Source organism: Gorilla gorilla, chromosome 3 (genome assembly GCF_029281585.2).
Source record: "Gorilla gorilla gorilla isolate KB3781 chromosome 3, NHGRI_mGorGor1-v2.1_pri, whole genome shotgun sequence".
Lineage (NCBI taxonomy): Eukaryota > Metazoa > Chordata > Mammalia > Primates > Hominidae > Gorilla > Gorilla gorilla.
In genome coordinates, this window is record NC_073227.2 from 126,826,142 (window position 1) to 126,852,131 (window position 25,990).

Consider the following 25,990-nt stretch of genomic DNA (forward strand, 5'->3'; position numbering starts at 1 on the left):
ATGAAAGGTTTGGTCAGAAAAGGAGGCTGGGGTAAAACAGCATCTATTCTGTCATTTGAAGAATGGGAAGGATTTTGCTAGAACAAGAGAGGGTGGGAAAATAAGAAAGGAAAATAGAACATTTTAGGGAAAGGGAATAGTGTGTGCAAAGATGAAGAAGTATAAAAGAAAACATAGCTTATTCCAGAAACTGCTAAAAGGATCAATATGGTGAGAATATCACAGTAGATAAATATTAGATTCCAAAAGTATATGAAAAAACAGCTGAGGAATGTGAAACATAGAGAAAATTCTATTTGTTAGCAGTTCTCCCCCTACTCCTGTGACCTGAAAAAAATTCAATACTTTCTGAAGCATTTGGATCCACTTAGCTAGTGGAATACCAGCATTTCATGGGAATATATGTAACTAGAACAACTAGTTAGGAGCCAACATGGCCATATCTGGTTTTGGAACAAAGTTTAACATGGAATTACGCCTATGACTACACCAGAGTTTGGACTGAAGGTGTTACAAGAGTTGCAGTAAGGATGGTAGAATGATAGTGTGGTTGTAAGCATATTTTAGAGGATTTGTGCATGTGTGCTCCCTGTTATGTGCCTTCTACTCTCTTGGGATTCAGATCTGCTATGCACATGCAAAATTAAAGAAAGATATTTATAATGTGTTTTTAGGGTGTATTAGAGGTTAATGACAGAGTCCTGGTCTTGTACATGTTTTATTCTTTCTGTAGCTACAGAAGCATTGAAGAAGAGAAAGTGTTACTGGTAGAAAACAAATAATAGAACTTCATGTTAGAGAAGTAGGAGCCTAACTAATGAGCTCTGACAGTCTGATTTTTAATAGCGTATTTGTAGATATTTGACACTAAGTAGCTACGCTTCCACTTATCCTAAAGAGAACTATCACTTCTCTGACAGAATGATAGAGTAGAATTCTTTGTAAAAAATAAATAATTTTATGTACAGTTGTTTTTCAAGATTATTTCAAAACACTTCCTTTTCTTAAAAATGAGTAGTAAATATTTTCTTATTTAGTTAAAATCCTGTTTCTCTTTATTTTTTAAAGCTGTCGTGTCATGAGAGAGCCACGATTCTTCAAACATATTTAACTGCTGGAGGGAATGGCTCAGAATCCCAAGTATCAGCTTCAGCACACGTAAGTTCCCTGGAACAAAACTTCAAATCCCCAAAGTTTTCTTTTCAAGTTGCCAAAGTAAGGTCAAGAAATCCACCAAATTTCTCTAGGGCTATTTCTCTCTCTCTCTTTCTCTCTCTCTATCCCCCTACTCCCCAGGTTTATCATTATCATGTGTTAACATTAAGGTACAAACTGAAGCAGGCTATTTTTGAGGCCAGTATTGGCAATATATCCAGTACACTCAAGGGCCTGAAAAGTTAATAAACTTTTGCTGTAATACAAGAAGGCAAAGGACAGTAATTTGGGGCTCAAAAGAGAGTTGTTACTGATTATATTAAAGCTTTTACTTTGTGCTCTAAAACAAAATGAATAAAATGCAAATTCAAATTGGATAGGCTTTTAAAATACAGTTTGGAAACATGACAGTCACTTTGAATAGCCTGTTGGTTTTTTCCCTTGACATGTAAACTAAAATATTCTGTCAGTTATTTTTAAAAGAGTGGTAATAAAAAAATTAGTGTTGACTATATGGCACTATTTCAGCCAATTTATGTCAAGATAAAACAAAAATGGCACATAATATATTCATCCCTGTTTCAGCTGTTGACAGTTTATTTCTGTTAGTTTTTTTTTTATTAGGAAATTTAGTTCCCGGTACATGAGTTTTAGTAAAATTTAATAAAATGTAATGTTCATCTATTGTGCTAAGCACTGTGCTATATGCTTTATGTGTACTACAGCACTTTTCATAATAATATTATTGATATTATCAAATATATTTTATTGATGAAGAAATAGAGGCCCAAATAAGGTGAATAAATTTCCTTGGGGTCAACAGCTAATTAGTGGTAGATTTGCAATTTATAGATTTGAGATTTGGGGTAGGTTTTAGGTTTATAATCACATTTCTCTGATACCATTGGCCTTGATATATCCATTATGTTATGTATCAAGCAAAAACTCTGGTACCTTTTCTAAAGTTTAACACAGGAAAAAAGTGTTTTTACACATTTTTAATAGGGAGTTAAATAAAAACTCCAAATTGAATCTTTTTTATAATTCCATTTTATTATCAGATTGTGAAATTTAAAAATTCCTCACCTAAGATCTGGCTGGTAAGAGTCTAATAGCATGTCATTTAAAGAAATAATTCTATAGGGTTAAGAAAAAACGCTATCCATTAATTCTAACCTGATTCAGAGGCAGAATGTAAGCCCTGAGCCCTGACGGAATAACTTTTCTGTTTATAGAATTTGATCATAAGAAATTTTAAACTCATATACAACTTTTGTAGAAAATGAGACAATTTTTTCTCTTGTTTTTTCTAACTAAAACCACACTTTTTAATTTTTTAAGAACAGGAAATTTGGAAAGTGATTAATTCATAATATGGTCTAATCATTTTACAGAATGTGGAAGGAAAATGTAGGCAAAGGAGAAAGTACACCATTACAACTTTTGTCACAGGATGGGGCAGGGAAGGGTGAGAAGAGTCCAGTTTGTTCATCCAGCTGTGTCCAGCCATATATTTGCTCTATGAAATGCATCTCGGAAAATTAGCCTTGAGATCCTCTAAAACTTACCTTACTTGTCATAGAAGATAGAGTATGTAAGAGCAGTTGTTATATCTAGAGGTAGATGTGGAAAATCCTTTATGAAGGAAATTCTACTTATTTTTGATACTTTGGTTCTAATTTTCCTCAATTCATATACTTATTCATTAAACAATCATTTTGTGAACTGGTAATACAAACATGAGCAATAAAGACTCTTCTTCCTGTAAGAGTTCACAGTCCAGTAGGAGATTATTTATTTATCGGTTTATCTATCTATCTCTGTCTGTCTGTATTTTTATTGAAAAACAAATTTACCATCTCCATAAGTTCAGAGAGTAAAGAAGAAGGATTGTCTACCTAGCTCTTTCTGGAGAAAGGTGGAGGCAAGGGAAGGTTGCAAATAGCAAGGGAAGGTTGCAAATAGTTAATTCTTGTATATGGTGCTGGATAAGGGTCCAACCTCATTCTTTTGCATGTGGATATCCAGTGTTCCCAACACCATTTGTCAAAGAGACTGTCCTTTCCCAATTGAGTAGTCTTGGCATCCTTGTTTAAAATCATTTGACCATACACAATAAAAGACTTATTTCTAGGCTGTCTGTTTTGTTATATTGGTTTGTGTATCTGTCTTATGCAAACACTATGCTGTTTTGATTACTGTAGCTTTGTAATGTGCTTTGAAATCAGAAGTGTGAGTACTCCAACTTTGTTCTTCTTGTCTAAAATTATCTTGGCTATTTGGTATTCCTTGAGATTCTATGTGAATTTTAAAATGGATTTTTTTTATATTTCTGCAAAAAAATGCCATTGGGATTTGATAAGAATTACATTCAATCTGTAGATTGCTTTGGGTAGTAAGAACATTTTAACAGTATCAGTTCTTTCAATCTATCGGTATCAGATATATTCCATTTATTTGTCTTCTTTAATTTCTTTAAGCAAGGTTTTCTGGTTTTCAGTGTATACCTTTCACCTTCTTGGTTACATTTATTCCTAAGTACTTTATTATTATTATCGAGACAGGGTCTCACTCTGTCACCCAGGCTGGAGTGCAGTGGCATGATCTCAGCTCACTGCAACCTCAGCCTCCTAGGTTCAAGCAATTCTTCTGCCTCAGCCTCCCGAGTAGCTGGGATTACAGTCATGTGCCACCATGCCCAGCTAATTTTTTGTATTTTTAGTACAGACAGGATTTCACCATGTTGGCCAGGCTGGTCTCAAACTCTTGACCTCAGGTGATCGATCGGCCTCGGCCTCCCAATGTACTGGGATTACAGGGCAACAAGAATGAAACTCCATTAAAAAAAAAAAAAGCTAAAAGAAATTTGTAGGTTTACATACAATTGTAAGAAATAAAACTTAGCAAGTTCATGTACCCTTTACCCAGTAGTAACATCTTGCAAAATTATGACACAATATCACAACTGGTATATTGTTGATATGGATCTAATCCACTGATCTTATTTAAATTTGACCAGTTTTACTTGTATTCATTTGTGTGTGTGTGCATTTAATTTTATATAATTTTATCACATGTGTAGGTTCATGTATCCCTCACCACTATCAAGATACAGAACCATTCCGCCATTACTAGGATTCCTCCTGTTGGCTGTTGTTTAATAACTCTACCTGCTTTGCTCTCATCCTTTCCTGACCCCTTTCTTCTCTCACCCCTACCCAATTCTGTCCGTAAACCCTAGCAACCATTAATATACTCTCCTTTTCTAAAATTTTATCATTTCAAAATATATATATGCATATATAAATGTATATGCATAAACACATGTATGTGTATTTGAAATTATACAGTATATAATCTTTTGGGTTTATTTTTTATTGCTCAGCATAAACTCTGAAGATTCATCTAAGTTGTTGCAAGTATCACTAGTTCATTCTTTTCTATTACTGAGTAATATTACGTGGTATTGATGTACCATAGTTTGTTGACCATTCACTTGTAAAATAATATCAGAGTTTTTTCTACCTTTTTTCTTGAGATGGAGTCTCGCTCTTTCACCCAGGCTGGAGTGCAGTGGCGCAGTCTGGGCTCATTGCAACCTCCACCTCCTGGGTTCAACCAATTCTCCTGCCTCAGCCTCACGAGTAGCTGGGACTACCAAGTAGCTAGGACTACAGGCGCATGCCACCATGCCTGGCTAATTTTTTATTTTTTTTTAGTAGAGACGGGGTTTCACCATGTTAACCTGGATGGTTTCAATCTCCTGACTGTGTGATCTGCCCGTGTTGGCCTCTCAAAGTGCTGGGATTACAGGCATGAGCCACTGCACCCAGCGTCTACTTTTTAGCTATTAAAAATAAAACTGCAATGAACATTCATGTATAGATTTTCTGTGTGAATATAACTTTTCATTTATCTGCAATAAATGCCCAAGAGTGAAATTTCTGGTTTATATAGTAAGTACACATTTTATTTCATAAGAAATTGCTTAACCTTTTAAGAGTGACTGCACCATTTTACATTCCCATTCATACATATGAACAATGTATGAGTGAGTGATCCAGTTTCTCTGCATCCTTGCCAGTGTTTAGTCTTGTCAGTAATTTTTATTTTAGCTATTCTCATAGGTGTGTAGTGGTATTTCATTGTAGTTTTAATCTGGATTTTCCTAACGGTTAATCATGCTGAACATTTTTTCATATACTTATTTATCATCTATATATCCTCCTTGGTGAAATGCCAGTTTATATCTCTTGCCCATTTTCTAGTGGATTGTCAATTTTTTTTCTTTTACAATTGAGTGTTCAGAATTCTTTGTATATTCTGGATACTATTCTTTTGTCAGACATGTGGTTTGCAAATATTTTCTCCCAGTCTGTAGCTTGTCTTTTCATCTTATTTTTATGGTCTTTTACAAGACTGACATTTTTAATTTTGATGAGACCTCATTAACAAGTTTTCCTTTTTGGATTGTCCTTTTGGTGTAAAGTCTAAAAACTTCTTGCTTGACCCTGGATCCTGAAGATTTTTTTCATGCTTTTTTTTGACAAGTTTTATAGTTTAACTTTTAAATATAAGAGCATTATATACTTTCAATTAATTTTTTTATAGGTGTGAGGTTTAGGTTAGGTTCATTTTTCTGCCTATCAATTGCTCCAGCACCATTTGTTGAAAAGACTTTTTTCACCTTTGAATTATTTTTATACCATTGTAAAAAAAAAATTTGTGTGGATCTGGGTTCTCTGTTCTGTTCTGTTGATCTACATGTTTATCCAACTGTTAATACTGCACTGTCATTCTTAACTGTAGCTATATGGAAAGCCTCAATGTCAGAGTGTTCCCTCCCACTTTTTTCCTTGTCATGATTGAGAACAAGCTTGACTGTGTGTGCCAAACCTTGCTGGGACTTTGATAGGAATTACATTTAGCCTATAGATAAATTTGGGGAAGAATTGACATCTTTATTATGTGAGCCTTCAAATCCATGAATATGATATATCTCTTCATTTATTTAGTACTTTTTTGATTTTTTACATTAGTGTTTTGTAATTTTCAGCATATAATTTTTACAGGTTTGTTCAGTGTATACTTTAGTATTTCATTTAGTATTTCATTTCTTTGGAATGATTGGAAATAGTATTCTGTTTTAAATTTTGATTTTCTTCTTTTCAATGTTAATTCATTAACAGAAATATACACTTTGTGCGTGTGTGTTGATCTTATATTCAGCAACCTTGCTAAATGTATTTTTTTTTTCTGTAAAGCTTTTGGGGTTTGCTTTTTTTTAAAAAAAAATTTATTTTTTAAAAGTTAATATGTGCATTTCAGGAAACTGAAAAACACAAGAGGCAAAGAACAAAGTCCTCTATGATAACAAGTGGTTTACAGTTTGACATGTCCTTCTATGTCCTGTGTGTATGTAGACAAAATATCCTATTTTATGGGATTGAGATCATACAGTATGTATCATGCTTTTTCACACATCATGAATATTTACCAATTTGAAATCCCAAAGCTATATGAGTATTTCGATAGCCAAAAATACACTACACCAACTCACCAACTACACCTATTTTAGAAAAAAATGTAATCCTGCCTTCCCTGGGCCAAAATTTCATAGATGAGAAAAATGACAACATGCCTCTAGATAAAAGCATTGGCAGAGTTCTGATTTAAATACTGCATTTCCTTAATGCTCAATTTAAAATGAGACATAAACTGTAATCCAAGAACTTTGGGATGCTGAGGCAGGTGGCTCAACTTGAGGCCAGGAATTTGAGACCAACCTGGCCAACATGGAGAAACCCTGTTTTGATAAAAAAAAAAACATATATATATATATATATATATATATATATATATATATATATATGTGTGTGTGTGTCTGTATATATATAATGAAACATACAGCAACAGAATACATTAAGTATAATGTTTCTAAGAGAATTCATTAGCAGATATGTACCATTAAAATATTAGCAAGGTGTGTTGTCATTGAATTACTTAACCTATTCCCATAGCACAGCCAAAAGAATTGCACATACATCAATGGCTATTGTCAAAATGTAAATATATATACATCTGTATACATTTTTCCCTTTATACGTCCTTGTGCCCTTCTGCTGCCAACCTAGTGAGCAAGTCTTGATATACACTGCTCAGAGGTGGTTTAACAATTTCATGTCCAAGGTGCATCTTTTCTATCAATTATAACAAAAATATATTTATAAATTGCTAATTCACTAGCTCTACTTTTTAACCTACATTGTCACCTCAGGACATTTATAAAGCTTAGATGTTGCAAAATAATGAGCTTTGTCCACAATAAACACAGGTTTACTCAACACTACTTTGTATACAGTGGACAAACTGAAGTCCTTATTTAAAACATTTAGTCTTTCCAGATGTTTAGAAGTGCACAAAATTGTTAAAAATAGAGGTAGTGAATAACACACTTTGCAGATATCCTTTTGATTCACATGAAATGTTGTCTTTTAAAAATTAATCAAACCACTTCTCTGATCAGTACACATATTTATGCTGGTTCAAGGAGGAAGGAGGAGTAGAAAGTGCAGAGTTTTATACCAGTGTGTTTATGGCGAGGCACAAGTGACCATTGGCCCTTATGTCTGCATTTCCTTTTACAGTGCTGTGTACATAGCGTATATAAGCAAACAAACAAGTCCTAATTTACATTATCTAGTCTTTCTAGATGTTAGAGAGGTTGTCAGTGTGTGACAAAAGGAGAGTCAGTAAAGTAATACATGGGAGTACACTTCGTGTTAAAATTCACAGGGAAGACGGTTATTAAAAACACAGAAGTGTAATTGTTAAAATCCCCTCTAAGTACTACAGATGCTTATACCTGTTCACTGGGTTGGTAAAGTAGAAAGGGGAAGGGTTTTAGGCCATAATGTTTATTTTTAGAAAACACTTTCAAATTATAACCTGTGTTATATGTATGCATCATTTATTCAATGCTACTGTGTATAGAGTGGAAAACTTATGTCCTATTTGAAACATCTAGTATTTCTAGGAAGTATGCACGGAGAAGGGTTCTGTGCCCGTCATTTACACTAGTTCAGTTGGTCTAATCATTGCTCTATATGTGGATTTTTATTAATATTGTTGGGTATTAAAGGATAAACAAGTTCTAATGCTCAAAGTATATTAAAAGTAGAGTAGTAAAACAATCCCTTTATGAATGTCCTATTGTTAGTTTTTAGTGAGAACTGTCTTCTGGGAGTGACCTTTGTTAATCCACCTTTTGGAGCTAGGCATAGTCCTATACTTAGTCACTGGGATGGTGGAAGAGGGACAAGAGGAAGGGTAAAGGGAAGGGCTATTTGCTAGTATCTCTGTATCTAGAAGATAGTTTTAGATGATAGCCATAGGTCTATATGAGCATTTTTAGTAGAGTTCTTGAGATTTTCTATGTAAACAGTTAAGTCATGTGCAAATTGAAACAGTTTTATCTTTTTCTTTTTAATATGCACATCTTTTATTCATTATCTTGCCTTACCGTGGTGGCTAGAATTTGCAGTATTATGTTGAATAAGAGTGGTGAAACAGAGATCCTTCCTTTGTACCTGACCTTAGGGAAAAAACATTCAATCTTTCACTATTAAGTATGACCTAGCATTTTTTTAGATTCTCTTTATCAAGTTGAGGGAAAATCCCTCTATTCTTGACTTGGCTGGCAGTTTTTATGATTAATGGGTGTTGGAGTCTATCAAATGCCTTTTCTGCATATAATAATGTTATATAATTATGTGATCTTTTGAATTTACCTTGTTGTAACCAGGTTACAGTGATTAATTTTTGAATGTTGAACCAGCCTTGCATACCTGGAATAAATCCCATTTGGTGATAGTGTATAATCCCTTCCTTCCTTCCTTCCTTCCTTCCTTCCTTCCTTCCTTCCTTCCTTCCTCCCTCCCTCCCTCCTCCCTCCCTCCTTCTCTTCTCTTTCTCTCTTTCTCTTTCTTTCTTTCTTCTTTTCTTTCTTTCTTCCTTCCTTCCTTCTTTCCTTCCTTCCTTCCTTCCTTCCTTCCTTCCCTCCCTCCCTCCCTCTCTCCCTCCCTTTCTTTTCTTTTCTTTCTCTTTCTCTTTCTCTTTTTCTTTTCTTTTCTTTCTCTTTCTCTTTCTCTTTTTCTTTTCTTTTCTTTTTCTTTTTTTCTCTTTTTCTCTTGGAACTAGCTCTGTCACCCAGACTGGAGTGCAGTGGTGTGATCATGGCTCATTGTCTCTTGGGCTCAAGCCATACTCCCACCTCAGCCTCCAGCATAGCTGGAACCACAGGCGTGCCCCACCATGTCCGGCTAATTTTTTATTTTTATTTTTTTGTAGAGACAGGGTTTCACCATATTGTGCAGGCTGGTCTCAAACTACTAGGCCCAAGCGATCCACCTGCCCCAGCCTCCCAAAGTACTGGGATAATAGGTGTGAGCCATCGCAACCAGCCTAATTCTTCCTATACATTTTCAGATTTACTTTGCTGATAATTTGTTTTAATGTGTAAGTTCACAAGAGATATTGATCAATAACTTTTTTTTTTACATTTTTTGGTCTGCTTTTTGTACATAGTAACATTATCCTTGTAAAATGAGTTGGGAAGTGTTCTCTCTTCTGTCTTCAGGAAGAGATTGTATAAAATTGGTGTTAATTTTTCTCTAAATGTTTGATAGAATCTCTAGTGAAACCATCTGGAATAAAAGTTACTTTCTTGGGAGCTTTTTAATCACAAATTCAATTTATTATCTAATGTTTATAAAACTAGTCAGATTATGTATTTCATGTTGGTTGAGTTTTAGTAATTTGTGGTTTTCAATAAATTAGTTCATTTCTTCTAAGTAGTCAAATGCATGAGCATAAAGTCATTCTTGGCATTCCCATATTGTGCATTTAATAGTTGCAAGATTTGTAATAACATCACTCATTTCATTTTTAATATTGGTAATTTGAATCTTCTCTTTTTTATTTTGTCAGTCTTCCTACAGGTTTATCAATTTTTTGATCCTTTTTAAAGAACCAGCTCTTAGTTTTATTAATTACCTCTAGTTTTACCTATTTTCAATTATATTTATTTCTGCTCTTATTTATAAAATTTCTTTTCCACTGTTTGTTTCAGCTTTACATTGCTCTTTCTTTTCTAGTTTTTTTGAAGTGAAACTTAGATTATTAAATTGTGACCTTTGTTTGTTTTTAATGTACGTATTTAGTGCTATAAATAGCTCCCTCAGTACTGGCTTAGCTGCATCTCACATACTTCGATATGTTGTATTTTCATTTTTATTCAATACTATGCATTAAAAAATTTCCTTTGACAATTTCTCTTTGGCTGATGAATCATTTAGAGGTATGTTGTTTAATTTCTCCATGTTTGGAGATTTTCCTGTTGACCTTCATTTTTTCATCTTTTGTGTGATTCCATTATGGTCAAAGGTGACATTCCATATTACTTAAATTCTTTTGAATTTGTTGTGGTTTGTTTTATGGCCCAGGAGATGTGGTCTGAGTCAAAGGTCCAAAAGAGCATAACGGATGCATTAGGGATGTGTGTGTGGGTGAGGTGTGTGTGTGAAGGTGGTGGGAGGTGGGGAGGTTAGCGTGTTTTAGAAAAGGGAATCAAGCTGTCAAAGATGATTCAGGGACAGACAGTTAAGTGAAAGTCACATACTCAAAATCACAGCTAGTAAGTAGTTGAGATTAAAAGGCAGGCTTTCTCACTCTACATGCATTGCTTTTTTCTCATTGCCTCTCCAAAGATATGAACAATAAGTAAACAGAGATATGAAGCATGATTAAAAAATTAAAATATGTGGTAAAATTTAAAAGAAATTTAATTAAATTTAGCAAGGCTACTGTTTCGTCCAAACAACCCCATATCCTTCTTTGGTCATTAAAGTAGTGCTAGATACTATAAACAGAATAACCCGGAGATCTCAGTGACTTAATACAATTATTTCTCCCTTTTTCATATAAAGTTCAATAAGAGATGGTGGTTATAGAGGGTGGATTCTGCTCCACACAAAATTAGAGGGAGCAAATATTCAGGGACCCAGGTTGAGGGAGACTTGTTTAACTCATGCTTTCCAAGGCCTTTCTGGGTGTCATCTCCTATTGGTAAATTAAGGAAAAGAGAGTGTGTGATCATTTGGTCAACCCTACAAATTATACACATTATTTTATCCACATTTAGTTTATTTTATCCACATTTAGTTTATTTTATCCACATTTTTCCACATCTGACCAACTAAATTAGTCAGATGATACACAAATGCAAAGGAAAATGGAAAATGTATCCTAGTTTTCTAAATATGCAAAAGGGGAAATGATTTAATAAACAGTTTTTCAGTTTCTGCCACACATGATGTATCTATCAGGACCTCTTTACGTAATTTACATATGTCACAGTCATTTATAAGCAATTGTTGCCATATTTTTTTGATTTTGTAGATTGGGCAGAAAATGTTGTCAGACTCTGTATTAGTTCATTCTCCTACTGCTATGAAGAAATACCTGAGACTGGGTAATTTATAGAAAAGAGGTTTAATTGACTCACAGTTCCACATGGCTGGGGAGGCCTCAGGAAACTGAAAACCATGCTGGAAGGCAACTCTTCAGAGGAGAGAGAATGGGTGACACCAGGGGAAATGCCAGATGCTTATAAAACCATCAGATCTGTGAGAACTCACTCACTATCATGAGAACAGCATGGCGGAAATGGCCCCCATGATCCAGTTACCTCCACCTGGTCCTGCCCTTGATACATGGGGATTATTACAATTCAAGGTGAGATTTGGGTGGGGACACAGAGCCAAACCATATCATTCCATCCCTGGTCCCTCCCAAACCTCCTGTCTTCACATTCCAAGACACAATCATGCCCTTTAAACAGTCCCCCAAAGTCTTAAATCATTTCAATATTAATGCAACAGTCCAAATTCAAAGTCTCATCTGAGAGCAGGCAAGTCCCTTTCACTTAGGAGCCTGTAAAATTGAAAGCAAGTTAGTTACTTCCTAGATACAATGGAGGTACAGGCATTGGGTAAATACACCTGTTCAAAATGGGAGAAATTGGCCAAAACAAAGGGGCTGCAGGCCCCATGCAAGTCTGAGATCTAATAGGGCAGTCATTAAGACTTAAAGTTCCAAAATGATCTCTTTTGACTTCATATCTCACATCCATATCACTCTGATGAAAGTGGTGGGCTCCCATGGCCTTGGGCAGCTCTGCTTTGCAGGGTACAGTCCCCTCCCAGTTGCTTTCACAGGCTAGCATGAGTGCCTGTGGCTTTTCCAGGTGCACCATGCCAGCTGTCAGTGGATATGCCATTCTGGGGTCTGGAGGATGGTGGCCCTCTTCTCACAACTCCACTAGGCAGTGCACCAGTGGGAACTCTGTGTGGGGGATCTGACCCCGCATTTCCCTTCTGCCCTGTCCTAGCAGATGTTCTCCATGAGGGCTCCACCCCTGCAACAAACTTCTGCCTGGACCTCCAGGCATTTCCATACATCCTCTGAAATCTAGGTGGAGGTTCCCAAACCTCAGTTCTTTACTTCTGTACACCTGCAGGCCAAACACCACATGGAAGCTGCCAAGGCTTGGGGCTTGCACATTTTGAAACAATGGCCTGAGCTGTACCTTAGCCCCTTTTAGCTAGGGCTGGAGCTGAAGCAGCTGGGACGCGGATCACCTTGTCCCAAGGCTGCACAGAGCAGGGGGACCGTGGACCCACCCCAGGAAACAATTTTTCCCTAATAGGCCTCTAGGCCTGCGGTGGGAGGGGCTGCTGCCATGAAGGTCTCTGACATGCCTTGGAGATGTTTTCCCCACTGTCTTGATGATTAACATTCAACTCCTTATTATTTATGCAAGGTTCTGCAACTGGCTTGAATTTCTCCCCAGAAAATGGGTTTTCTTTTCTATATCATTGTCAGCCTGCAAATTTTCCAAACTTTTATGCCCTGCTTCGTCTTGAACACTTTGCTGCTTAGAAATTTGTTCCACCAGATACCTTAAATAATCTCTCTCAAGTTCAATGTTCCACAAATCTCCAGGGCAGGGGCACAATGCTGCCAGTCTCTTTGTTAAAGCATAGCAAGAGTCACCTTTACTCCAGTTCCCAGAAAGTTCCTCATCTCCATCTGAGACCACCTAAGCCTGTACTTTATTGTCCATATTACTGTCAGCATTTTGTTCATAGGCATTCAGCAAGTCTCTAGGAAGTTCCAAACTTTCCCACAACTTCCTGTCTTCTTCTGAGCCCTCCAAACTGTTCCAACCTCTGCCTGCCACCCAATACCAAGGTCACTTCCACATTTTTCGGTACCATTATAGCAGCACCCCACTCTCTGTGGTATCAATTTACTGTATTAGTTCATTCTCATGCTGCTACAAAGAAATACCTGAGACTGAGTGATTTGTAAAGAAAAGAGGTTTAATTGACGCACAGTTCGACATCGCTGGGGAAGCCTCAGGGAACTGAAAATTATGGTGGAAGTCACCTCTTCACAGCGAGGCAGGAGAGAGAGTGAGTACAAGCAGGGGAAATGCTAGACACTTACAAAACCATCAGATCTTGTGAGAACTCACTCACTATGATGAAAACAGCATGGGGGAAACTGCCCCATGATTCAATTACTGCCACCTGGTCTCTCCCTTGACACATAGGGATTATGGAGATTATGGGGATTATAATTCAAGGTGAGATTTGTGTGGAGACACAGAGCCAAACCATATCGCACTCCTAATGGCTATGGATCAGACTATCTACTGTTACAAATAAAAGGTTTTTTTTTTCAGTCATTGGCCATGCTGAAAACATTAAGTGATTTCCAACTCATTATTACTAGGGCAAGTTTTCATTCAGGGACACATGCAACAGCTTTCTTAGCTGTATGTTTACTTTTCTTCTGTGATAATATATCCAGATACAGCAAGTGAGAAAGGATGCTGAAAGTCTTTTTCAATGAAAATGATTTGGAACTATTAAATAAGAGCAATGTTTTCCAAAATGTTTCTTGTAGAACACTAGTCCTTGAATATACTCCAAAGGAAAAAATATAGTTATTTACCCCTAAAAGTTTACCAAGGAATGATACTCAAATATCTCTCTTGAGAATTTACAATACATGAGAACATATTAAATATTCTAAATAATTCTGCCATAAAGAATTTTGGTTTTAACTTCAGCTTTTCCAATACTTGTCATAGATTTCTGGGTTTTAATACCACATGCTATTGTGTTACATCTGTGAGAAATGAAATTCCACTTGACTGTCATTACAATTGAACTTCCTAGTTTTGAATGCCACTTTCTATACTGAAAAATTAGTAAGAAAGTATTTTTCATATGAGTAATATTGTTTTGTAGGGCTTTAAGAATACATAGAATAAAATACATTTAGTCATGTTTTCCCTTTTTATTCTTATTCCCTACTGCAGTTATTAGCAAACTTAGCACCAACAGGGTGAACATTAATTTGTATAGTTTTTTCTTCCTCTCCGTTAAAAATATATTGCATTATGTAAACTTCAGTTTATTTTCTCCTTAGGCTACCAAATTCACTTCATAAGTTTTGGAAGTCCTTTTTTCCACTACCAATATTTCTATATTTTTTCATAGAAACATTTCCTCACTCTGGTGAGGAAGAATAATCTCAGAAGAACAATCTTAGGCCCTTTCTTTTACCTTCAGTTTCTCCATTTTGTTTTTATTTTTCTCTTCTGCATTTTGAACCTGAACCAGAGAAAAAATATAAGAAAGAATTTGAGGTTGATGTCAGAAGCATTTCCAACAGGGCTAAGGAAGTATTTTTTTTTGGAAGGTGAGTCTGATTTATAATACCATGCAGGAGTAGTGGATATGCCACATGATGTCATTCCTTTGTTTTTGTTTTCTAACTTGAAGAAAAATTTGTGATTTTTTACATTGGCATAGAAAATAAAAATAGAGCATTGACTAATATTTAAAAAAAATCCTGCTCACTTGTTTTTTTTTTTTTTTATACTTTAAGTTTTAGGGTACACATGCACATTGTGCAGGTTAGTTACATATGTATACATACATGTGCCATTCTGGTGCGCTGCACCCACCAACTCGTCATCTAGCATTAGGTATATCTCCCAATGCTATCCCTCCCCCTCCCCCCACCCCACAACAGTCCCCAGAGTGTGATATTCCCCTTCCTGTGTCCATGTGATCTCATTGTTCAATTCCCACCTATGAGTGAGAACATGCGGTGTTTGGTTTTTTGTTCTTGTGATAGTTTACTGAGAATGATGGTTTCCAATTTCATCCATGTCCCTACAAAGGACATGAACTCATCATTTTTTATGGCTGCATAGTATTCCATGGTGTATATGTGCCACATTTTCTTAATGCAGTCTATCATTGTTGGACATTTGGGTTGGTTCCAAGTCTTTGCTATTGTGAATAATGCCGCAATAAACATACGTGTGCATGTGTCTTTATAGCAGCATGATTTATAGTCCTTTGGGTATATACCCAGTAATGGGATGGCTGGGTCAAATGGTATTTCTAGTTCTAGATCCCTGAGGAATCGCCACACTGACTTCCACAATGATTGAACTAGTTTACAGTCCCACCAACAGTGTAAAAGTGTTCCTATTTCTCCATATCCTCTCCAGCACCTGTTGTTTCCTGACTTTTTAATGATTGCCATTCTAACTGGTGTGAGATGATATCTCATAGTGGTTTTGATTTGGATTTCTCTGATGGCCAGTGATGATGAGCATTTTTTCATGTGCTTTTTGGCTGCATAAATGTCTTCTTTTGAGAAGTGTCTGTTCATGTCCTTCACCCGCTTTTTGATGGGGTTGTTTGTTTTTTTCTTGTAAATTTGTTTGAGTTCATTGTAGATTCTGGATATTAGCCCTTTGTCAGATGAGTAGGTTGCGAAAATTTTCTCCCATGTTGTAGGTTGCCTGTTCACTCTGATGGTAGTTTCTTTTGCTGTGCAGAAGCTCTTTAGTTTAATTAGATCCCATTTGTCAATTTTGTCTTTTGTTGCCATTGCTTTTGGTGTTTTGGACATGAAGTCCTTGCCCATGCGTATGTCCTGAATGGTAATGCCTAGGTTTTCTTCTAGGGTTTTTATGGTTTTAGGTCTAATGTTTAAATCTTTAATCCATCTTGAATTGATTTTTGTATAAGGTGTAAGGAAGGGATCCAGTTTCAGCTTTCTACATATGGCTAGCCAGTTTTCCCAGCACCATTTATTAAATAGGGAATCCTTTCCCCATTGCTTGTTTTTCTCAGGTTTGTCAAAGATCAGATAGTTGTAGGTATGCGGCGTTATTTCTGAGGGCTCTGTTGTGTTCCATTGATCTATATCTCTGTTTTGGTACCAGTACCATGCTGTTTTGGTTACTGTAGCCTTGTAGTATAGTTTGAAGTCAGGTAGTGTGATGCCTCCAGCTTTGTTCTTTTGGCTTAGGATTGACTTGGCGATGTGGGCTCTTTTTTGGTTCCATATGAACTTGAAAGTAGTTTTTTCCAATTCTGTGAAGAAAGTCATTGGTAGCTTGATGGGGATGGCATTGAATCTGTAAATGACCTTGGGCAGTATGGCCATTTTCACGATATTGATTCTTCCTACCCATGAGCATGGAATGTTCTTCCATTTGTTTGTATCCTCTTTTATTTCCTTGAGCAGTGGTTTGTAATTCTCCTTGAAGAGGTCCTTCACATCCCTTGTAAGTTGGATTCCTAGGTATTTTATTCTCTTTGAAGCAATTGTGAATGGGAGTTCACTCATGATTTGGCTCTCTGTTTGTCTGTTGTTGGTGTATAAGAATGCTTGTGATTTTTGTACATTGATTTTGTATCCTGAGACTTTGCTGAAGTTGCTTATCAGCTTAAGGAGATTTTGGGCTGAGACAATGGGGTTTTCTAGATAAACAATCATGTCATCTGCAAACAGGGACAATTTGACTTCCTCTTTTCCTAATTGAATACCCTTTATTTCCTTCTCCTGCCTGATTGCCCTGGCCAGAACTTCCAACACTATGTTGAATAGGAGCGGTGAGAGAGGGCATCCCTGTCTTGTGCCAGTTTTCCAAGGGAATGCTTCCAGTTTTTGCCCATTCAGTATGATATTGGCTGTGGGTTTGTCATAGATAGCTCTTATTATTTTGAAATACGTCCCATCAATACCTAATTTATTGAGAGTTTTTAGCATGAAGGGTTGTTGAATTTTGTCAAAGGCTTTTTCTGCATCTATTGAGATAATCATGTGGTTTTTGTCTTTGGCTCTGTTTATATGCTGGATTACATTTATTGATTTGCGTATATTGAACCAGCCTTGCATCCCAGGGATGAAGCCCACTTGATCATGGTGGATAAGCTTTTTGATGTGCTGCTGGATTCAGTTTGCCAGTATTTTATTGAGGATTTTCGCATCAATGTTCATCAAGGATATTGGTCTAAAATTCTCTTTTTTGGTTGTGTCTCTGCCCGGCTTTGGTATCAGAATGATGCTGGCCTCATAAAATGAGTTAGGGAGGATTCCCTCTTTTTCTATTGATTGGAATAGTTTCAGAAGGAGTGGTACCAGTTCCTCCTTGTACCTCTGGTAGAATTCGGCTGTGAATCCATCTGGTCCTGGACTCTTTTTGGTTGGTAAACTATTGATTATTGCCACAATTTCAGCTCCTGTTATTGGTCTATTCAGAGATTCAACTTCTTCCTGGTTTAGTCTTGGGAGAGTGTATGTGTCGAGGAATGTATCCATTTCTTCTAGATTTTCTAGTTTATTTGCGTAGAGGTGTTTGTAGTATTCTCTGATGGTAGTTTGTATTTCTGTGGGATCGGTGGTGATATCCCCTTTATCATTTTTTATTGTGTCTATTTGATTCTTCTCTCTTTTTTTCTTTATTAGTCTTGCTAGCGGTCTATCAATTTTGTTGATCCTTTCAAAAAACCAGCTCCTGGATTCATTGATTTTTTGAAGGGTTTTTTGTGTCTCTATTTCCTTCAGTTCTGCTCTGATCTTAGTTATTTCTTGCCTTCTGCTAGCTTTTGAATGTGTTTGCTCTTGCTTTTCTAGTTCTTTTAATTGTGATGTTAGGGTGTCAATTTTGGATCTTTCCTGCTTTCTCTTGTGGGCATTTAGTGCTATAAATTTCCCTCTACACACTGCTTTGAATGCATCCCAGAGATTCTGGTAGGTTGTGTCTTTGTTCTCGTTGGTTTCAAAGAACATCTTTATTTCTGCCTTCATTTCCTTATGTACCCAGTAGTCATTCAGGAGCAGGTTGTTCAGTTTCCATGTAGTTGAGCGGCTTTGAGTGAGATTTTTAATCCTGAGTTCTAGTTTGATTGCACTGTGGTCTGAGAGATAGTTTGTTATAATTTCTGTTCTTTTACATTTGCTGAGGAGAGCTTTACTTCCCACTATGTGGTCAATTTTGGAATAGGTGTGGTGTGGTGCTGAAAAAAATGTATATTCTGTTGATTTGGGGTGGAGAGTTCTGTAGATGTCTATTAGGTCCACTTGGTGCAGAGCTGAGTTCAATTCCTGGGTATCCTTGTTGACTTTCTGTCTTGTTGATCTGTCTAATGTTGACAGTGGGGTGTTAAAGTCTCCCATTATTAATGTGTGGGAGTCTAAGTCTCTTTGTAGGTCACTCAGGACTTGCTTTATGAATCTGGGTGCTCCTGTATTGGGTGCATATATATTTAGGATAGTTAGCTCCTCTTGTTGAATTGATCCCTTTACCATTATGTAATGGCCTTCTTTGTCTCTTTTGATCTTTGTTGGTTTAAAGTCTGTTTTATCAGAGACTAGGATTGCAACCCCTGCCTTTTTTTGTTTTCCATTTGCTTGGTAGATCTTCCTCCATCCTTTTATTTTGAGCCTATGTGTGTCTCTGCACGTGAGATGGGTTTCCTGAATACAGCACACTGATGGGTCTTGACTCTTTATCCAACTTGCCAGTCTGTGTCTTTTAATTGGAGAATTTAGTCCATTTACATTTAAAGTTAATATTGTTATGTGTGAATTTGATCCTGTCATTATGATGTTAGCTGGTGATTTTGCTCATTAGTTGATGCAGTTTCTTCCTAGTCTCGATGGTCTTTACATTTTGGCATGATTTTGCAGCGGCTGGTACCGGTTGTTCCTTTCCATGTTTAGCACTTCCTTCAGGAGCTCTTTTAGGGCAGGCCTGGTGGTGACAAAATCTCTCAGCATTTGCTTGTCTGTAAAGTATTTTATTCCTCCTTCACTTATGAAGCTTAGTTTGGCTGGATATGAAATTCTGGGTTGAAAATTCTTTTCTTTAAGAATGTTGAATATTGGCCCCCACTCTCTTCTGGCTTGTAGGGTTTCTGCCGAGAAATCCGCTGTTAGTCTGATGGGCTTCCCTTTGAGGGTAACCCGACCTTTCTCTCTGGCTGCCCTTAACATTTTTTCCTTCATTTCAACTTTGGTGAATCTGACAATTATGTGTCTTGGAGTTGCTCTTCTCGAGGAGTATCTTTGTGGCGTTCTCTGTATTTCCTGAATCTGAATGTTGGCCTGCCTTGCTAGATTGGGGAAGTTCTCCTGGATAATATCCTGCAGAGTGTTTTCCAACTTGGTTCCATTCTCCGCATCACTTTCAGGTACACCAGTCAGACGTAGATTTGGTCTTTTCACATAGTCCCATATTTCTTGGAGGCTTTGCTCATTTCTTTTTATTCTTTTTTCTCTAAACTTCCCTTCTCGCTTCATTTCATTCATTTCATCTTCCATCGCTGATACCCTTTCTTCCAGTTGATCGCATCGGCTCCTGAGGCTTCTGCATTCTTCACGTAGTTCTCGAGCCTTGGTTTTCAGCTCCATCAGCTCCTTTAAGCACTTCTCTGTATTGGTTATTCTAGTTATACATTCGTCTAAATTTTTTTCAAAGTTTTCAACTTCTTTGCCTTTGGTTTGAATGTCCTCCCGTAGCTCAGAGTAATTTGATCCTCTGAAGCCTTCTTCTCTCAGCTCGTCAAAATCATTCTCCATCCAGCTTTGTTCCGTTGCTGGTGAGGAACTGTGTTCCTTTGGAGGAGGAGAGGTGCTCTGCGTTTTAGAGTTTCCAGTTTTTCTGTTCTGTTTTTTCCCCATCTTTGTGGTTTTATCTACTTTTGGTCTTTGATGATGGTGATGTACAGATGGGTTTTCGGTGTGGATGTCCTTTCTGTTTGTTAGTTTTCCTTCTAACAGACAGGACCCTCAGCTGCAGGTCTGTTGGAATACCCTGCCGTGTGAGGTGTCAGTGTGCCCCTGCTGGGGGGTGCCTCCCAGTTAGGCTGCTCGGGGGTCAGGGGTCAGGGACCCACTTGAGGAGGCAGTCTGCCCGTTCTCAGATCTCCAGCTGCGTGCTGGGAGAACCACTGCTCTCTTCAAAGCTGTCAGACAGGGACATTTAAGTCTGCAGAGGTTACTGCTGTCTTTTTGTTTGTCTGTGCCCTGCCCCCAGAGGTGGAGCCTACAGAGGCAGGCAGGCCTCCTTGAGCTGTGGTGGGCTCCACCCAGTTCCAGCTTCCTGGCTGCTTTGTTTACCTAAGCAAGCCTGGGCAATGGTGGGCGCCCCTCCCCCAGCCTCGCTGCCGCCTTGCAGTTTGATCTCAGACTGCTGCGCTAGCAATAAGCGAGATTCCGTGGGCGTAGGACCCTCTGAGCCAGGTGTGGGATATAGTCTCGTGGTGCGCCGTTTTTTAAGCCGGTCTGAAAAGCGCTATATTCGGGTGGGAGTGACCCGATTTTCCAGGTGCGTCCGTCACCCCTTTCTTTGACTCGGAAAGGGAACTCCCTGACCCCTTGCGCTTCCCAGGTGAGGCAATGCCTCGCCCTGCTTCGGCTCGCGCACGGTGCGCGCACCCACTGGCCTGCGCCCACTGTCTGGCACTCCCTAGTGAGATGAACCCGGTACCTCAGATGGAAATGCAGAAATCACCCGTCTTCTGCGTCGCTCACGCTGGGAGCTGTAGACCGGAGCTGTTCCTATTTGGCCATCTTGGCTCATCCCCTGCTTACTTGTTATGCTATCATCTTTTATTATGCTTTGCATATAAGCAAAATTATTTTCTACTGTAGTTTTGCAATATAATATTGTAAAAGTATATTTGCCAAACACAATATTTGGAGTAAGTTAAAATTTATTATCTGTTTCATTAAATACTTTTACTGCTCTTGCCTTTTCTCCCTTCTCTCTTTTCTGGCATAACTACCAGTAACTGTAAAGATATGTGAGCTGATATTTACAAAAAGGCAGGCACCTTTTCCTGAGGACTATCAATCAGTACCATTTGTGCAGATGAACCATTGCCAACCTCCATACACTAGGTTATTTTAAAAATAATGCTTAGTAAAAAAAATCTAGTTGATGGTGATGGAATATTCTTTATTCTGGGTAAACTTTGTAAGTTTGGATTAAGACCACAAGATATCAAAACATTTGTGGGACCATATTGTGCTGTTGGTTTGGCCCTCAAGAAATCAGAAGGTAACTCTGGTGTTCCAGGAACTATTCAACCTAAGAATCTTAGTGTACTTAGCTTTAATGAAGTAAGTTAAGTTATCTGAGGCTGTGCTTTCATTAGGTAGCTACTAGCCACAGGTGGCTATTGAAATTAAAATTAATTAAAAATAAACAAAATTAAGTAGTTTCTCATTCACACTAGCCACATTTCAAGTGCTCAATAGTCACATATTACTAGTGGCTACTGTGCTGAACAGTATAGATTGTTGGATATTTCCATCATTGTTTCAAGTTATAATGAAAAGGGCTAATTCAGAGGGCATTATTATTTCCAGTTCATATATAAAGGACAAAAAGCTAGAATTGCACCCTTGATTATCAGTCACTTCAATTTATTTGGAACAGTCTTAATTACTCAGATACGAGATACTTTCCTGAACGGTTGTATAACCTACTGGAAAAAATATTGGATTGGAAGATAGGATAAGTGGAGTTTGTTCCAACCATAAACTCGTGTTGATGAGAAAATAATTTGACTTATTTAAGTTACTTTTACCTGTGGAAAACCAAACTATGAGACATGTGCAGAAAAGAGTTAACATAGCAAGCCTGACTACTATCCTTAGAAAGGGTACTTACAAAATTGGCCCTTGCCTGGCATCTGAAAACTAGGATTTCAAAAGAATTCCCACCATTTCCTCATGAGAGTGTCTCACTGTGCCAAAAATGCTTGTACGAACAATATGGTTTGTGCTGAACTCCTCCTTCCCTACTGGGAGTCTGGAATGTGTGTATGTGCCAAGCCGAGGGTGCTTACATGACTAGCCCCAAACAAAAACCTTGGTGCTGAGTCTCTAACAAGCTTCCCTGGTAGATATTTCACACTTGTCACAACTTATTATGGGGGACTTAAGCATGTCCTGTGTGGTTCCAATGGGAGACGATTCTAGAATCTCACTCCTGGTTTCCCCCAGACTTCACCCCACGTGACTTTTCTCTTTGCTGATTTTTCAGTGTATCTTTTTGTTGTAATAAATCATAGCCATGAATATGACTATATACCGAAGTCCATGAGTCTTTCTAGCAAATCACCAATCCCAGGGGTGGTCTTGACCCTCAACACACCTCATAATTATGTTGAAAGGGTAATATGAAGTCTAAAGTTTAAGAATAAGTTTGAATTCCAAACACAGTGCCATACGCTTGTCAGTTATTATTAATAATTGTACTGAATCTGGCAAGGAAGAAAAATCAGACAAAATATTTATTCAAAAATACACAAAATAAGATTGTTTAAAATAAAACTGAAAAGCTATATACTCCTGAATAAATTATATCTAACATTTTAAGACATAATTGTGGTGTTATTTTATTTACATTAACTGGGGACACTGAATCGTAACACTATATTAGGATTTGGGAAGATATGACTTAGAGAAAAACAGAGGACATCATGCCCTTCTTGGACTTTTAAGTATCTACAGAAACACTTCCAAAGCAGTCTGGAAATGTGAGCTCAAGAGGCTAAGATAAGAATTTCAGTGAAACAGAATAGCACTCATCCTTCCTTGGATCAAGTTTAAAGAAGCTGCAAAGTCCTCCTCACACAAGTCTCTGGATATGAATCTGTCTTTCTGCAACAGGTTTAGGAGACTCAAGACCTCAGAGCTGACATATCTGGGTGTTTCTTGACAGAGACTGAGAAATATGGCCTTGGCTTCCAGTGGTGGGAGTGAAAGCAGAGCTCTCTCTCCTTTTATTTTAAAAGTCAAATTTATAAAATATCTTGTTGTAGTGAATGCTTTCCTGGCTCAAACATCATAATCTTTACCTAAACATGAGAATTTTTCTCTTTGCTGTCCAATTCAGTCATATCCAAATTCCAAATGTCAACTCACCCTCTTCTCTGATTTCCACCACCCATTTTTTACAACATGGCTCCAGGGAGGATATATCCTTGGTTTCCTGCAGTGATGTCTGATGAAGGTACTCGTGCCTTTTTTCTTCCCTCTCCCACCCCATTCTTTCTTTCATACCTTTCTTTTTCCATTTCCTAAAGTTCTTATTCAGATGACCAATTTCAAAGGTTTGGACCAAAACCTCCCCAGGCGTCAGAGCTTTTGGGGGCCTAAGTTTGAGTACAAATTGTTTCTAGGGGATACCCAAAGGTTGTCTTTATGACCACAGTGACTTTAAAAAATATATCAAAGAGAAAAACAGAACAAGTATCAGACTTCATGCAGTACAAAATAGCACGAGGAATAAGACTGCAGATATATGGAACCAGATTGCTTGAGTTTGAATTCTATCTTCTCTGCTTATTTCTGTTTCATCTTAGGCAATTTACTTAACCACCCTGTGCCTTGATTTACTCACCTATTCAAAGCAATAGCAACAGTATCTATTAATACCATGCCCCCCTTTCTTTAATAAAGACAGTGTCTCACTCTGTCGCTCAGGCTGGAGGGAGTCAATGGCATAATCATAGTTCACTGCAGCCTTGATTGCCTGGGTTCAAGTAATCCTCCCACCTCAGCCTTCCAAGTAGCTAGGACTACAGGCATTTGCCACCATGCCTGGCTATTTTTTAAAACTTTTTTTATAGATGGGGTCTCACTATGTTGCCAAGGCTGGTCTAGACTCTTGGCCTAAAGTGATCCTCCCATCTTGGCCTCCCAAAATAATGGGATTACAAGCATGGTCCACCAAGCCTGCCCGTCACCTATCTTATTGAGATATTGTGAAGATTAAATCAGTTAACTTATATAAATTGCATAGAACACTTAGTAGGTGCTATATAAATATGGAGACCACCTAATTGATCACCCAACCTGGGATGCATTTGAAGATAAAAAGGGGCATTATTAATAATTATACCAGAACAAGTATAATGGTAAGTGCTCAGCATTATTATTTTTAAATTTTACTTGAAAGAAAACTTATTTTTAAGTAGCAAAATTCTCTACAAATGGAAAACTCTTTAATATAAACTTTCCTGCTAATAAAAGCACAGAATATAGGAGAAAAAAATGAATGTACCCCTGTGTTATAGGACTTGGGAAAAATGAATTCAGTTGGGTCACAGGAGCACATGCACAGTGAGCTGTCATCTTTGAGATTGGGGAGGGAATACTTATTGAGGACAAGAGTACCTTTTTACATTCATTCAAAGTGCAGAGGTGGTGGGGGCAGAAAACCTTATTTGAAGGTGAAGTTAAGTTAAATTCATTACAGGCCAGTCAGTTATTAAAAGCACTAATGACAGCAAAGCAAGCATAAAGCACCTCCAACAATTTGCCAAGCATTCTTGCCTTGCTGCCTTTTGGTAACGGTTTCTCTAAAATGATTTTAAAACTATCGAGATGTATATGACAACTAAGTGATCTCACTTGTCACTTGGCCAATATCGTTTCCTTCCAGAGTAGTTCAACCTCAGATGTCATTTATATGTACTTTGTTCTGATTATCATTCAACAGTGACAGCAAATATTTTTCTCTTCTTTCTCTCTAACCCTCTTTTCTGGCTTACAGATCTTTTCTTGGCCCTTGACAGAAGAAGCAGAGTAACTTTTCTTAGGTGGCATAATTCTTCAAAATGTGTTCATTTTGAAGAACAGGGGTGATGGATGGTAATACACAGGCAGGGATCAACAGTCCCAGAACTGAAGGAAGAGTTGACAAATGTATCAAAGATGCCTAATCAAAATGTGTCCACATTCTGCTAAATAAATTCTGGTTGAGCAGAACTAACGAAATCTTCTATGTTTTCTTATTGTTAATATTTTTTGTTTTGAATATGAGATGATATACAGAAGGAAACAAAACAAAACTGATGACAAACTAGGAGTTTGAGTTTTGCTAATGTTTGAAGATGAGTAATTGCCAAATGGGGAGTTTGAGTCTCAGAAAACAGTAGAGAAAAAATAGCTTTTTGAGATTTCAAAAACCAAATATTAAAAAAAATTAATTGAAAAACTCAAAATGTTAATGCTCACTTATTAACATTTCTTAAGTTAAAAATTTTGATGTTATTGGATAAACAAATGCATTTCTATCTATAAACCACAATTTGTCGTAGCACAGATTCAGTTCTACTCCAGGTCAAATCATGCCCCATTCTTAGCAAACAAAAACTACAGAAATTAGTAGTCTTATATAACACAGTTCGCAACACTAATCATGTACCACAACTTGATGTTTTTAGTAACAGAGGATATGGCATATAATTTTTCAAATGTGTTATAGGTATCTTTGTTTTTGATTCTCACAACAGCCCTATGAAGTAGGTGACATTGACTCTGAGGTACATGGAAGTGAATTTGCCTGAGTCTTAACAGCTAGTAAGTGAAGGAA

General features: G+C 37.4%; 1 long non-coding RNA gene across 1 annotated transcript; it reads left to right on the forward strand.

Moving 5' to 3' along the window:
* LOC109026567 (uncharacterized) lies at window positions 1-25,283 on the forward strand. The gene is made up of 3 exons (XR_010133239.1): window positions 1-210; window positions 1,069-1,158; window positions 25,169-25,283. It is a non-coding gene; the product is annotated as an uncharacterized lncRNA (long non-coding RNA).
* Window positions 25,284-25,990: the final 707 nt, after the last annotated feature.